The sequence below is a fragment of the Humulus lupulus genome, chromosome 5 (assembly GCF_963169125.1).
Source record: "Humulus lupulus chromosome 5, drHumLupu1.1, whole genome shotgun sequence".
NCBI classification, from domain to species: Eukaryota; Viridiplantae; Streptophyta; class Magnoliopsida; order Rosales; family Cannabaceae; genus Humulus; species Humulus lupulus.
In genome coordinates, this window is record NC_084797.1 from 216,816,424 (window position 1) to 216,833,082 (window position 16,659).

At 35.5% G+C, this 16,659-nt stretch overlaps 1 non-coding gene across 1 annotated transcript; it reads left to right on the forward strand.

The window, feature by feature from the left end:
* Positions 1–15,125: 15,125 nt before the first annotated feature.
* On the forward strand, positions 15,126–15,232 carry LOC133780795 (small nucleolar RNA R71). Its single transcript, XR_009869612.1, has one exon. It is a non-coding gene; the product is annotated as a small nucleolar RNA R71 (small nucleolar RNA).
* The last annotated feature ends 1,427 nt before the right edge of the window (positions 15,233–16,659 follow it).

Here is a 16,659-nt window from a genome sequence, read left to right on the forward strand (position 1 = left end):
CCCTTTCTTCATGAACTCTGGCGTCCAACTCATTTCAATCTCTTTCCTCTTGAACATACTGGACCTCCCTCTCCCTGGGAGGAGGCTTCTCGGGATTGCCACCTCAATCACCATTACTGGATATTATTTGAGGGACACATTGTAGCACTGGTGGGTCTCCTTTTGGTCTCCGCAGCTTTGCCTATTTCTGTCTCAGTGGGGAACTTCATGCACAAGTTGCGTATTGAGGTGATAGATCCAAAATCCACATGGGTTGGACGTCCCAGGATTGCGTTGTAAGTAGAGGAGTAGTAGATGTTCAATACTTGAAGGCTGGTGAGGCACTTCTCCAAGTGTCACTGGCAGCTTGATCTACCCCATCAAAATGAGACCTTCCCCCGAGAACCCATAAAGAGCGGAGTTGCAATGGGACAGGTTACTAGTAGTTAGCCCAATCTTCTTAAAGGCCTACTTGAACAAGAGGTTCATCAAACTCCCATTATCCACTAGGATCAGAGCCACCATCTTGTTGAATATTTGGCGCTCAACCACTAAACGATCGTGGTGGTGAAAATGTACCCCTCTAGCTTCGTCCTCAGGGAATGTGATGACTTGATTCATCATTTGGAGTGTTTGTGCATGCTTCTAGGCTAGCACCAACACTTTGTCGTCATGGTGTAAGGCCCATGCATAGCAATTTTACAAGGCCCTCAATGCTTCACCGAGGGAGGTCCATGTGTTACCTGTTGTTGTGGGGGCGCGAGCACTTGACTCGGCACCTAAGGAACCACCTACTGAGGAGGCAATCATGCGGTTGGAGCTTGTGCTAGGCATGCTCTGACCCTAGTGTACTGCTGGGGGTGTCTCATTTTGATGAGAATCTCAATATCATATCTAAGTTGCATGCACTCGTTCGTGTGTTGCCCCACATCATTCTGGAACTGACAAAACTTAGTGGAATATTTTTTCTCCCAATTTCTTCGCATAGATTACAGTTTCCAATAGTGGACCTACTGTTCCATGGCCAGGAAAATATTCTCCCAAGTATCCACCAAGTCAGTGTACTCAAAGTATTGTGGAGTGTACTTCTCATCGAGAGATGCTCCAATTATCTTGGGCTTATTCTCCATTCCCTTTCCCCCGTGTTTACTCCTTATGGGGGCCTCACTAGGTGTTGAGATCTGGGCTGAAGTTACAGTTGCAACACTGAATGTAAGCTAAAACACATTATATTCACTGGGAGCTGCTCCATAGCATGTCGGGACGAGACTAAAATGAGCATTTGGCATGGCACTGAAGTTAGCTGGGCTGAACTATGGATGGATCTTAACACTCGTTTGGGAAGGAGTATATGGTCCTCTGAATGCTCAAATCTGGGCATCTTCCCATCTTATGTACTCTTGGGCTTGACATATGAAGTCGTCAAGCCTATGGCATCCTCTTTGCCGGAGGTCATCCCATACCGGGGAACCTACTCGTATGCCAGCTTGTAGGGCCATCAACTGTTGGCCATCATCGACCCTCTTGGTCATAATTGCTTCTTCTTTAAAGCATTTGATGTAGGCTTTAAAGGTCTCAAATGGTCCCTGGTATATGTTGGCCAAAGCATTGACCTCAAAATTCACCTTCCGAGCAACTATGAATTGTCTTCAAAAGGAGGACGTGAGTTGGTGTCAGAAGTGAATAGATCCTTGCATGTGCTTCTTGAGCCACTCATTTGCTGGTCCCATCAAATTCGACGAGAAGATGTGGCATTTTGCGTCCTCGGAGACGCGGAGAATCGAAATCAATCTATTGAATTTTGAGAGATGGTCGGTTGGATCTGTGCCTCCGTTGTATGAATTAATGTATGGCATTTTGAAGCCTTAAGTAAATGGGGCTTCCACAATGTGGGGAGATTCTCTTAGTTTGAGTCATGACCTTGTCTCCGTGCCATCTACATCATTATCCTTTTAAAACTCTCCAACTTTGCACGGAGAAGGTCGCGATTTTAATTGGCACTCTATGCCGGGTGTTCTCTCCTTTGAGCATTAAGGTCATCTTGGAGGTCTGGCTATTTTAGTCTCCTCGGGAGCTTCTCTGTTCCTACGAACGTTCATGTTGTCTGAAAGGTCATTTTGTGCTTGGTGGCAACCACTGTCTTCCAGGTATCCTACTTCTATTTCCCCTTCGGAGTCAACGTACTCTATATTCACTGAGACACTGATTCCTTGTCCTCAGTTGGCAGATACATTTCTCCTGTTGGCCTCTTCCCCAGGGTTTCATGGAGCTAGCGAGCTACTAGTGGGACACCACCTCCAAGCCTAACACGGTCTATCACAATGCACTTGGAAGAAATACTCTGGGCTCTACGAACGCTAGGAGCTTGGCGGTGTCCTCGGGTTCCACACCCTTGGCCACCATTGGCCCGTCTCGGGACCTGAATGGGCTCGGAATCCCGATGAGTTCTCTTCCATCCCTGTGCACGATCTTCATCAACCGTGCCTTTACCAAGATCTAGTGGTGCAGGCAGGGCTCCATCTCTAGCTGGGTGAGCAGGTGGCAAGCCACCTGGCGGTTCTTGCGCCATGTCAATGGGGGTGCTCGGAAGGCACACCAATTGGTCCAATAGGTGGAACTGCAGCTGGGTGTGAAGATGGCACGCCAGCAGGCTTCCTAGGAGGTATCTCACCATGAGGATACATTTGCAGCCCTCGGGCCGCCAGAGTAGCCATCATGGCATTAACCATCTCCTATAGGGCGACGATATTCCCCTCCTAGGCATTGAGTTTTTGCTGCTGGGTGATGAATTGACCTCTTGGAGCCACCACCTCTGGCATTTCCTTCGCATCCATGGCTTGAGGATAATCATCATCATAAAACTCATCATCCTCGCCATCGTAGTTGACATTTCATCGTAATCCTTCCGGCAGAGGTGGTTGGCTGGGTTCTCCTCCCTCAGCTCCATCGTACTACCCAAGAGTCATTACCATGTGATTTTATAATGTGCCATTATCTCACTAAACGAGGTTTTAGGTCAAAAAGTGTGATTAATTTAAGTAAAGACTCATTTAAATAAGATTTTGGTATAAAAGTTTAGATATTCATTTAAATTATAAAAGTGTTACATTGAGATCCCAAAATATTGTTTTAAAAAATATTTACAACTAAAAAGTTAGGGTATAGTCGACCTAAGCGACAAAATCAAATATTTCATAGTGTTCTTCAAAACTACCCTGGCGATCGGGTGGGCCAAACATGTACGCACCACTCCATGCCCTCCCTTGCCCTTACCTGCACCATAGAATTATATGGTTTGTCAGAGGTGAACTAAACAAACAAAGAAACCAAAATTTAATTAGAATTATATAAATAGTAATAAATTCAAAGCATATAGAAAAATTATACTATATTTATATTGTGTAGTTGTATATTCATTGTTACTTGTTTCGACAAGAGATGTTTGATATGAAGGGATTTTATAAGTACATTCTTCATCATCCTCATAACATAATATCCGTAGTTGATATTGTTTGATTGTTTACGACACTATAAATATTGGTAATACATGTACAAATCTTAGTATTAAATATCTAAAACATCTCTATATATACATATACTCATATACAAATAGAAGCATACCGTAGGTTGGAAATATATTACTCTCGCTGGCCGTTTGTTGATCTTTTTACGTGCTTTCATTCTTTTTGTGAAATACATCTCAAATGCATCATGGATGGTCTCCTTGATGGTTGTCATTTTATCTAATGGCGCATTGAGAGGATCGAGAAAATAACAATTATGCAAATTGGGATATAATAAAAATAACATCCAATGCTCCTTGTTGAAAGAATAACTATTACAAAGTTTTTAACTTTAGATTCTATTTTTTTTTTGGTATCAATGGAAAGCATATAAATTAAAATTACCGATGGTTATAAGGCCTAACTATCCAATCATGTTGTTTAGACATTCAGTATAACATCCTATCACATAAAGCTTGAGCACAACCATCTACACGAGTCACGAAAGTAGAAACTTTATTTGGATTCATAGACAACAACGATCCTCTCTTTTCCTCGTCTAATAATAGTACCTAGTACAAAATCCTACCAACAAATATCATTAATTAAAAAGAAAATTTAAAAGAAAACTAAATAGTTGATGATACAAGATCCTTACAATAAATATTAATAACTTCATATAGAGCATACCTCATGTAAAATACAATGCGTGTTTGTCCAATCCTCTCCTTTCTACAAAATTCAAGTATTTCATCCCGAAACAGAGGAAAGTATTCACAAGCATGGAAAAACACATCAAAGTCAATGAACATTTCAATGACATAATCATGTTTAGGCCAATCATTGACGATTTCATATACTTGTCTCAACTTAAGCGGCAATGGAGATGGTTGTTGTACCTCTTGTGACAATGACGCCTTAGGTGCTCGTTTTGAAACTACTTTTTGTGTTCGTGGTGCTAATGGTAGAGAATCTTTTTTCTCAGCTTGCTTTCCTGTTTTTTTTTCATGACCTCCAAATAAACCCATAACAAATAATTAATAATTGAATAAGTAAATAAAAATTTCATAGTCTTAAATAAAATCAACATCCAAAACAAAACTAAGTTTAAAAAAATCTACAGAAAATCAGACAGCATATCCCCTAATTTACTAACCTAGCCATCTATCACAATCAATACCAACAAGTTAAAAAAATCAAACAGCACACAGGTTTTCATCCATATATCATCGCACCACACAAAATTCTCAAAACATACTTCATGAAGAGATGCAGGTTTTCAACCTTCCGTTATCACCGCAGCACACAGAATTTCCAGAACTTACATCACTACGGATGAATATCTAAGATATTAAAATTCCACTAAAGTTATACGGTTATTTAAAATTGTAAAAGATTGATTTTTTAAAAAATAAATCAAATAAAACATACCTCTTGCAATTAGCTACCAATCCAATGCTTTAACACCAATCAAAATATTAACCTAAACATTATTGTCAACATTATAAAAGAAGAAAAATGTAAGATGTTGACATTTAATTTTAAAAATTTCACATAAATATAATTTAAATAGTAAATTATGTTGATTCCTAGAGAGATTATACCATGTGTTTTAAATCACTAAATCTTTTATTTTTAAAAGGAATAACTAAAATATTTTATAAATCATAAACACATTATTTTATCATTCTTAAATAATTAGTAATAAATATATATAATCCAACAATCTTTAAAATTCTCTAATATTTTCTTTATTCTTATTCCATGGATCTTATTTACCTTTTCTCTAATATATACTCTTTGATCCTTTTTCATCAACCCAACAATGAAAATTATAGTTTGAAATTTCTACAAGTATGAGTTTTGATGGAAACTTTTCAAATGCTAGCTAGCACTATCATGTTTTTTTTGTTAACTAGTGCCATATTTTAATGAGAAAACAAAACTAAAATCAAACACTTTTTTTCCTAATAAAAAGATATTCTTCAATGCTATCCAAAAATAAAATGATATTTTTTTTTTAAGAATCATATCATATATTATTAAAATTAAACCAACCACAACAAAATTAACTCAAAATATAACAATAAATATCGTCATTAGTTCAAAAAAAACAAAGAATATCCTCAATCAATTACTATCTATTATAAGAATAAAGATTAAAAGAATGTGTTTCACATATACCTATATATCTATTACATATAATTACTCTAATTTTCAGTTTTTAGTAATAGAAACTTAACAATTTAGCAAAAAATTAATGTAACATAAGCAAACTCAAATAAAATACTTACCCACTCTATATAAGAAAATAAGAGACTTCATTTTGAAATTAGGGAATTCAAATTTATCAAAACCCTAAATACATACACAAATCAATCAATAATTAAAAGAAAATAATTCAATAATTAAAGAATTAAAAGAATTATTTATCAAATAAATTGAAGCAAAAAAGAAAAAGAAAACAAGAACAAAACTTGTTATTGAACCTCACTATCGAGAATCCACCCACCTTCGAGATGCCGAGAACCCACGCCGGAGCCGAGGAAGACAAGCGTTGCCGCCGCCGGAGAAGAGAACCCATCTACTGAGAACCCAATTGCATATAACCCAACTGCCAAGGAACCACCCAGGGGTGTCGAGAACCCAGCTGCCACCATCCTTTTCCCCACCCACGAAAGCCACCGTCGGCTTCACCATCGGCCAGCCATCCAAAACCCCAAGCACAACCAACCCTAAGCCCCAAATCTGAGTGACCTATTTCTTTGGTTGAAAAAATGGATCCCCTTTACCATAATTCCAAAATGTATAAGTATTTTGATATTTTTTACTTAACAGTTTTAAGGACATGCTTTGGGATCCCTTAAAACTCTTTTATGACTTGCAAAGCGTGCCTTTAAAAGTAACCATTGAAATTCAACTCATTTTTTCTCCCCAGGTTTTTTTAGGACTCATTTTTTTTATGACACTCATTGGGACTCCTAAATTGTGTTTTCTAAGGACTCTCAATGAGTGTCCTAAAATCTCCATAGACATTTTAAGGATTTGCATTTAGGTGCGTGTCCTAACAATGTGTCCTGTAAAGGGTATTTTGTAGTAGTGGTTGTATATTTTGGAAGTATTGTAATTTTATCTAGAATTATGCAAGACACTCGGCCGTCATTTATTTATTTAAATGTTTGAATGTATTAAATATGCTTAATAGCATTGTCATGCATTATAACATGTCATACATATTACCCACACATTATTTAATTAATTCAAGCATCTCATATTAGTAGCAACATGTTTTGATTAGAGACATCCTATTTGATTATATGTTTTTATTTGATGAATCATATAATTAATCTAGTACAAGGTGGTGAATTGATTTTAAGTGTTAATTTCAATGCTATTTGGTAATTAATTTTATTAGATGGGCAATTGATATTCTTATTAAGTAGAGCATTTATAGACATAATAGTTTAAGGGCATATTTAATATAATTTTTAATTAAATGCTTAATGAGATTAGTAATTATTATAATATCATTGGTAAATTAATTGGTTTAATTAAATTTATTGAAAAACATAGGATGTTTTGAGAAAACACATATTCTAAAATAGTGAGTGGGAAAAGTGATGTTATAATAACTCCTATGGTCTCCATTATTAATTAACACATATTCTAAAGAAGGCTTCTGACTATATTATTATTCAAGGTTAACTTCTATGTTTTTAAGAATAGGAATGAATGTTGTATGCCAAGTTTGACTAAACTTAAGGCACACTCTTAAGTTATGTCATTAATCTAAAATAATGGGTTACAGTCACAATGGTTGACTAGGCTTTCGATCGGACTAGTTAATCTTAACCAAATAAGCGATTGTTCATAAGTCAAAAGAGAATGTAGTTGATTTTAAATTTTCATTTATGAGTTTGAGATGTGTCTCAAAATTAATTTTAAATTAATATGACCTACCCTAAGGCTAGTCCATTAATTGTCAAATTAATTTATCGCAAATTAGTAATAATTTTTTATGCGTTATTTAAATTGTTGCATTCATGCATTATATTTACTATTATGAAATTATTGATATTCATTATATGTGCCAAGTTCAGTTTGTTTTATTTATTTATTTCAGCAATGATGTCTATCTCAAACCATGTTACAACATTACTTGCAAATGAGAAACTTACTGGCGATAATTTATGAAACGAAAAATCTAACATAAAGGTTGTATTGATTTATGAGAACTACAAGTTTGTCTTTACTAAGGAATGTTCTTAGGTCCCTGCTGCCACTGCCCCCAAAACTACTAGGGAGAAGTATGATGCTTAGATTTTATCCAACAATAATACTAAATGCTACATGCTTGCTAGTATGAGTGATGCACTCACAAAGAAGCTTGAAGGCATGCAACTACATATGAGATATGGGAGTCTCTTCAAGACATGTTTTGATAGCAATTCGATCAATGCAGACATGAGGCTACTAGAGCCTATATGAACATGAGAATGAAGAAAGGATTTTATGTCCGATAACATGCTCTAAACATGATCAATACCATGCATGATGCGGAAGTTCATGTTGCAACCATTTATGAGAGGACTCAAGTTAGCCTGATACTTGAATCATTAACAACTTTTTTCACATTTACTACCAACTATAATTTGAACAAGTTGGAGTATAATATGACTCAGCTGCTAAATGAGTTGCAGACTTTTGAATCACTTAATAAGAGTAATACAAAAGTAGAAGAATCAAATGTTGTTGATTCTAAACCTTCCTTTTCTAAAGGGAAAAATAAGAGGAGAAATAAATCCAATGAAAAGGACAATGACAAATAGGAAAAGAGGCCTAAAATGTCATCTAAAGTCAAGGAGAACAAAGATAATAAGGATAACAAAACGTCCATGAAAGCAGCCCAAGGGGACATGCTTTCATTGTGGAGTTGATTGTAATGACCCAACTATTACTAAGACTTTGGATCATTAGAACTACTAGACATAGCTACTATTTTGGGAAAGATACATAAGAAATAATATAACTTTATTAAATCTCAAAATATTTTATCAAATACATAATAATAGAAAATATGGCATGGGTACCCATTGTTTAAAAGAATAACATAAACTTTAATTCAATTGTTAAAAAACTAAATGTAGAAAACATGATCTAAAAGACTAAAAATAAATAACTTCATCCTCGATCGACACACAGTCCACACATTCCATCCATCCTCAACACACAAGCCAAGCACCAAGAATCCTTCCACCTTCCAGATTCATTTTCCTGCATCACACTAAAAATAAAGGAATGAGCCTAATGCCCAGGAAGGAAAACCTACTAAAAACATACATCATATATCATAAGCATAAAACTACATCATAAAACTATAAAACATTTGACTATAAAAACATATATCATATATCATAAGCATACACTATAAAACGTATGGCTATAAAAACATATACCATATAGGACTACAATATTAATGGCCATTAACTAATTAACATTGCATGTGATAACCCGTCTGGGTCCCCTGTCTAATATCTGAGGTAGGTTAGATCACATGGTAGTATATGATAACCCATCTGGATCCCCTGTCTAATATCTGAGGTAGGGTAAATCATATGGTAGTATATGATAACCCATCTAGATCCCCTGTCTAATATCTGAGGTAGGGTAAATCATAACATAACATATTATAACATAAATTTATCATAAACATAACATATAAACATAAGATATCATACAACATACAAGGTCTATCCTATTTTCCTGACCGAAACCGGGATATGAGAACAAATGCGGGACTTGGAACACTCCTAAACCAACAATAAGAATAGTGAGTATTTCTTAAAAGAAAGAGATGAAAAGAATAGAAATAAACCACCAAGAGAAAACTTACCAAAAAGACACCTTAAGTTCAAAGAACTTAAAAACCTAACCTCAAAACCATAACAAGAGTTAGAACCTGAATGAAAACTAAAGAACTAAGGAATCAAACAGGACTGAACTTTAAGAATAAGGGTACCTTTATTGACCTTATAGATTAGTCTAACCCCAATACCGAAATTCACTAATCTCACTTCCCAAAGTGTTTTATAAAGCTTAAGAATGGCAAAGCTTTTTCCCAACCCAAGTGTTTATCAGTCTATGGTAGCACTAGCACCTTGGAGTCTCTGATCACAGCTTGAAGAATGAGAGGAAGGGTTGGGTAGTAGGTCCTATTTATAGAGGTAAGGAGTGAAACTAACCCCATTTTGATTTGAATAAAAATAAAGAAAATAATTGAAAAAGAATTGAATTTTCGTCAATCAGAGGCTGAAGACTCAGTAAAAAATGTTCAGAAGCAAGTCTAAGTGGTTAAGAGTATTTTTAAAATAACAAAAAGTCAATCTTCCAAAACAACCTACATGGAGCCGCCCCCCCCCCCCCCCCACCCAGTAATCCCAAGGCTCGTTTGTGTAACGTCAACGTGTTTTCCATATCCTTCGTCAGCCGATATATCAACTCCACTGCTGCGATATATCAGCATACGTGATTATTTTAAACATGTAATTGCACTTTTTCAGCATAATTAAGGTTGGATAACTACTTTGACTGGGTCAAACTACGACCCTAATAGTTTCTGGTGAAGACTAAGTCTTATATTTCCTTATTTTATCATTAAAATAATAATTCCTTAATAATCATGCTTATGACAAGTGTCATATTCTTATTGGCTTCATCTAAACCTTCGGTTATAATAAGTAATACATTTAGGACTATCAATATTAATCAAACCTTATGTTATAATCAATATTCTTAAACTATAGGTTAAACTTATAAAATTCAGAACTATTGATATGAGTTTCCAACTAAGTCCCGGTTTGAACCAAAATCCACGGTAACTAACATACTATAACTAGTACTAGATATTGCTACTACTACTACTATCTAACTAGCTAAGTAAAATTCTGGGACTCTACATTGATGGTCATTGGAAGAGAAATTGTCCTAAGTATCTCTTAGACCTAAAAGAGAAGAATAAAGGTAAATATGATTTACTTGTTTTAGAAGCATGTTCATTGGAAGATGACACATCATCTTGAATTGTTGATTAGGGTGCCACTAACTATGTTTGCTTTTCTTTACAGATTCTTAGTTCTTCGAGGGAGATTTTTGATGAGGAGGTGACCATGAGGGTTGGCAGTGGTCGAGTCGTATATGCCAAAGCAGTTGGAATTGCTTGTTTAGAATTTAATAAAAATAAATTTCTTGTTTTGGACAATGTTTATTTTATTCCTGTATTCACTAGAAACTTAAGTTATGTTTCTATTCTGCATGAACAAGGTTTCACTTCGAAATAGAATTTCTTAAGTTGTTGCCTTCACATCTATGGCGGTACAACATTAGCTGCCAAATAATATACATAATCTGCAAACCAAGGAACCATAGAATCGTCTCATACCCCCAAAAAGTTGCTCATAATGAAAGTGATCATTAATTTGCACCTCCATGTACCTTGGTTTTCTTCCACAAGTCTATACAAGTGATTTGCAACAAGATTTTACCTCCCCTTCTTATCACGAATCTCCATGTCGAATTCTTGAATCAATAACACCCATCTATTAAGATGTGGCCTAGCCTCTTTCTTGGTCATAAGGTATTTGATAGTTCAATGATCGGTATAAAACAATCACCTTATTTCCAATAAGATATGGTCGAAATTCACTACAAAAAACTTCACTTTTAGTGACCAAGTTTTCAACGACTAAATTGAGTTAGTCACTGAAAGTTAGTTTTTACGACTAATATTTAGTCGTGGAAAGATTTAGTTGTAAGACAAGGGTTTAATTGTACCAAAACAACTAGCGACTAAATTTTTAGTCATTGTTCAATTTGTTTAGCGACTAAATTTTTTGTTAGTCAGTGAAACTTTGGCGCCAAATTATTGTTGTGGTGGGAATCCTTTGTTTCGATGACTAAAATTGCTTAGTCGCTAAAGAATGTGTATGTGCGACTAACAACTAGTCGCCAAAAGTTAAATAATTTTTACCAACTAATATTTTAGTGGCAGAAAACGTTAGGCATTTATAATTACGGATAGTTCACATTCACCAACTAACTATTTAGTCAATAAAATAAAGCTAAGATTAATAAAAAAAAATCAAAATCAGAATTCATTGCCACAAGTTGTAATTTTTTCTCACCTAAATATTAGATTAATAATAATGTAAGTAACAAGAGGAAGCAAACATAATGATAACATACGACATATCGTTCAAAAATAAATAAATACATAAATTAAAAATAACAACATTCAAACGAATTAGAAAATTAGTTATAAAAATATAGGAACTTTGAATTCAAATGTATATTATCTAATAAAAAGTATATTTCAAATTAAATTTTAAAAATATTACTAAACGTTTTCCGATAAAGCATTTTTTATATCTCATTAAAATTTATTTTTCTATATCTTCTTCTCACATCTCAAAGTTTCTCTTTTTTGTCAATTCCTGCTTTTCATATCTTGAAGTTTCTTTGCTCATTCAAATCTTAGTAATTCGTCAAAGGAAAAAACAATAGACAGAAGCTCATTCTCTATGGTGGAATAATTTAGTTGAGCAACATTCAAGGTTCTACTAGCATATTAGATGGTTCGAAATACCTTTTCATCTTGCTACCCCAAAACTGCTCCAACTGCGATGGGTGTTGAAATTAACTTCTCCTTAAGTACCTTGAAAGAATGAAATTAACTTCTCTATATTGTAATCAAAAGGAACATCATTCATCAATAAGGTTGAGAGAGACTTCAAAACCGTAGAGAAATCATTGATAAATTATCTATAGAATCTTACATGCCCAAGAAAACTTCTCATCCCTTTTACCAAAACAAGAGGTGGCAAATTTTCAATAGTAGAAATATTTGCACGATCCACCTCAATACCCTTGCTAGAAATCTTGTGCCCAAAAAAAATCCCCTCATTCACCATAAAGTGGCACTTCTCCCAATTCAAGAATAAATTGGACTCTTCACACCTCTTGAGTATCACTTCCAAATGCCTCAAAAAATCATCAAATGACAACCCAATGATCGAGAAGTCATCGATAAAAATTTTGATACTCTTCTCCACCATGTCAGAGAATATGGCCATCATACATCTTTGAAAAGTCGCTAGTGCATTACAATGTCTAAATGGAATTCTTCAAAAAGCAAAAGTTCCATAGGGACATGTGAATGTCGTTTTCTCTTGGTCTTCAGGTGCAATTGCTATTTGATGATATCCTGAATAACCATCCAAAAAGCAGTAATAATTGTGGCCCGACAACCTATCCAGCATTTGATCAACAGACAGCAAAGGGAAATGATCTTTCCTCATTTCCATATTTAGCTTGTTGTAATCTACCCTATCACAGTACAATTCGGGATGAGCTCGTTATTCCCAATCTTCACCACATTCATACCACCTTTCTTAGGCACCACTTGCACTAGACTCACCCAAGCACTACCTGATATTGGATAAATCACACCGGCATCCAACCACATTAAAATCTCTTTTTTAACCACTTCTTTCATAGCTGGATTTAATCTTCTCTAAGCTTTAATAAAGGGTTTGTTATCGTTTTCCATGAGAATTCTATGCATGACTGTTGATGGGATGATTCCTTGAATATCCGCCAAAGTCCACCCAATAGCAAATTTATGGGCCTAGAGTACTCTCAAAAAATTTTCCACCTCCACTTCAGAAAGAGAAGAAGACATTATCACAAGAAAGGTCTCCTTTTCTCCCATATAAGCATAGTGAAGGTGGTCTGGAAAGGACTTCAACTCTGATAAATGTGGCTTCTCAATAGACGACAATGGTCTCTCAGGCCTTTGTCCCAACTCTTCAAATTTATCTTTGTAGGAAGGTCAATAGGAATTCACATATTCCATTACCTCCTTACCATCTTCTTCATATGCATCTACCTTTGTCAAAGTCAACTAAAGAGGATCTTCCCCAAAACTAATACCAAAAACTACCCCATGCACAACATGAATGTTGAAATAACTATCACTTCTCTAGGATACTTCATGGCCTTGAACACATTAAAGATAACTTCATCTCCTTGAACTCAAAGCCTCAGCTCACCATTCTCCACATCAATCAATCCCTGCCCCGTGCAAAGAATAGCCTCCCAAGAATGATAGGGACATTGGCATCTTCCTCCATGTCTAGAACAATGAAATTTCCTGGGAAGATGAACTTGTCCACCTTTCCTAACACATCCTCAATAATACCTCGAGGATTCTTGACCAAATGATCTACCAAATGTAAAGTCACTATTGTGGGCCTTTCTTCTCCTAGTCCAAGTTGATAAAATACAGATAATGGCATCAGATTAATACTTGCCCTCAAATCACACAAGGCTTGTTTGCACTAAAAGTTCCCTATAGTGCATGGTATAGTGACACTTGCCAGATCTCTAAGCTTTTGTGGATGCTTCCTTTGATATATAGCGCTGCACTCTTCTATTTATGCCACAACTTCATAATTCCATCTTCCTCTTCTTAGAAAAAATTTCTTTCATGAACTTCACATAATTTGGCCTTTACTATAAATCTTCAACAAACGGAATATTTATGTGCAACTTTTTGAATACCTCAAGAAATTTGGAGAACTATTTATCCAGAGAAATATTTCGAAGCCTCTGAGGATAAGGAATCCTAATGTGGTAATCAATACTAACTGGTGGTGCCACAACTTTGGAAGGATGGTCTTCAGCAACCTCTTTTTCAACTGAATCAATTTTCTTTTTAGCCTCTGTATTGTGCTCTTTTTTTTTTTTTTGGTGTAGGCTTTTCATACTATCTCCCACTCCTTAGGGTAATTTCCAGACACTACTCCTTAGGAATAACCTCTGTATTACTAGCCAAACTTCCTTAAGGCCTGGTGTTTAACAAATTTTCCAACTAACCCACTTGCATCTCTAAATTCATGATGGAGGATCTAGTCTCCATCATAAACTGAGTCTGAGTGTTGGTGATTGTTAAGAGAGAAAATTGAAATTCATTAGACTTGTCCTAAGGAGCTGGTGGCCTAGGTTGCTAACATAATAATGCTTGAGGCGGTATTTGAGACATAGGCTGCTGATAACCATTTTGGAATTGAGTTGTTGGCCTAGATTATTTCTCCAGGAGAAATTGGGATGATTTATCCACCGTGGGTTATAGGAGTTGAAGAATTAATTGTTGTATGGCCTCTGAAAATTCCCAATAGCTTGAACTTGAGAAGGATCCATGGGCATATCATTGTGTGGGTCTGTTGCTATACAATGCTCGAAAGTATGGGGTCCCCAACACATCTCACAAATTCTTTGATTATTTCTGGCTTGTGCTGAAATAAAGTTTTATTGCAACTGCTTAGTCAATGTTGCAACTTGAGTAGTTAAAACAGTTATACCATCCAGTTCATGAACCCCTGCTACTTTTCTGGTATGAGATAATCGGTCATCAGACTACTGGTAGTTATTCATATCCATTTCCTCTCGTAAATCATAGGCCTCATTAGAACGTTTTCTCATAAATGTCCATCATGTTGTGGAATCAATCATATTGCGGCATCAATCATGGGGCTAGTAATACCGCACCACCTCTTATAAAAATTATGGACAAATATACACTTCTTAATGCCGTGATGAGGGAACTTCCTCAACAATTCCTTAAATCTCTATCATGCTTCATATAATTATTCTTCGTCGCTCTAGAAGAATATATTAATGTCCCCTCTCAACTTTACAGCTTCCGATGGAGTGAAGAACATGGCGAGAAAATTATGTACTAAATCCTCCTAAGAGCTAATAAAGTTAGTCGGCAGTGAATTTAACTAGCTCTTGGCTCTTTCCCGAAGTGAAAATGGGAATAGCCTCAACCTTATGGCATCATCACTCACTCCAATTATTTTAAAAGTCGCACACAGCTCTTGAAAATTAGCGATGTGCATGTTTGGTCCTCATTAGGCAAGCCGCCAAACTGAATGGTGGAATTGGCCATTTGTAGTATTGTCTGCTTATTCTCGAAATTATTATCGGCAATTGTAGGGTGTCTGATGCATGAATGCACTCCCGTAACAGTGGGGAGTACACAATCTCTTAAAGTTCTTGCCCTTTGTTCAGCAGGGACCTCAACAACCGCTTCCCCTCTAGCATTGTTGGCGACATTCCCTTGGTTTTCACCCATGGTAGTTTCCAACCTCTTTTTCTTTCTGTTCTATCTACAAGTCCATTCTATTTCAAGATTTACCAATAGTATTTCACGTACTTTTCCACACCATAGAAACCAATTGTCCTTGAAGTAAAAGGATTAAGACACGAATCAAATTAGAGCAATTAAAAAAACTACCAAATTAGAATAAAATTGAACTATTTTTGTATTAGTAAAATAATCCTCGCAAACGGTAGCGAAAACATGTTGTGAAATTTCAGTGCGCAAGTGTACACAATAGTTATCCAAGTAATATAATGAAAATAGAGTGCCAATCCCACAAGGACTGTCTACTAAGTACCAAAAATTGACAATTATTTCTAATTGGCCTAAAGAAAATCAAGTTGTAGAAAACAACTAAACTAAATTAAAATGCATTTAATGTCAAGAAAGTAAAGGAACTCAAACAAGATTAAAGAATAATTCCATGGATTAAATATAGGGCAAATAATTTCATCAACTCTCCACCTTATGCTTCTCTAACACAATTTTTAGAATTCCTATCCCTATTTTGATAGCGGATTTACAAATGCAAATTACATTCTTATTAGGACATATAACTCTCTGCTATATGCAAACTTCCTACATTTCTTTGGTAAATTAAACCTATCATAGGCATGAAACATACAATCCCTAAGCTACACAAATAATGCAGGTACTTCCATCCAATATTGAATTTGTGAATATTCAACTAAAGCTGTAACGCCCTGGATAATCAAGACCGTTACACTGTGTGTTTATAATTGTGCAAGACTTGCTAATTAAGTCGTTTAGTTGAAAATGTGTCCCTAAAATCATAATTAAGCTAGGGTTAAAAGATTTTGGTCCTAAATGGAGAAATTTTCATTTAAATAAACGTTTAGTACATGGGATCCGAAAAACTGGGTTTAAAGGACAAATTTACAGCTTTCAAAAGTTATATACAAGAAAAGGCCACTCTAATGGTAAAATACACATTTT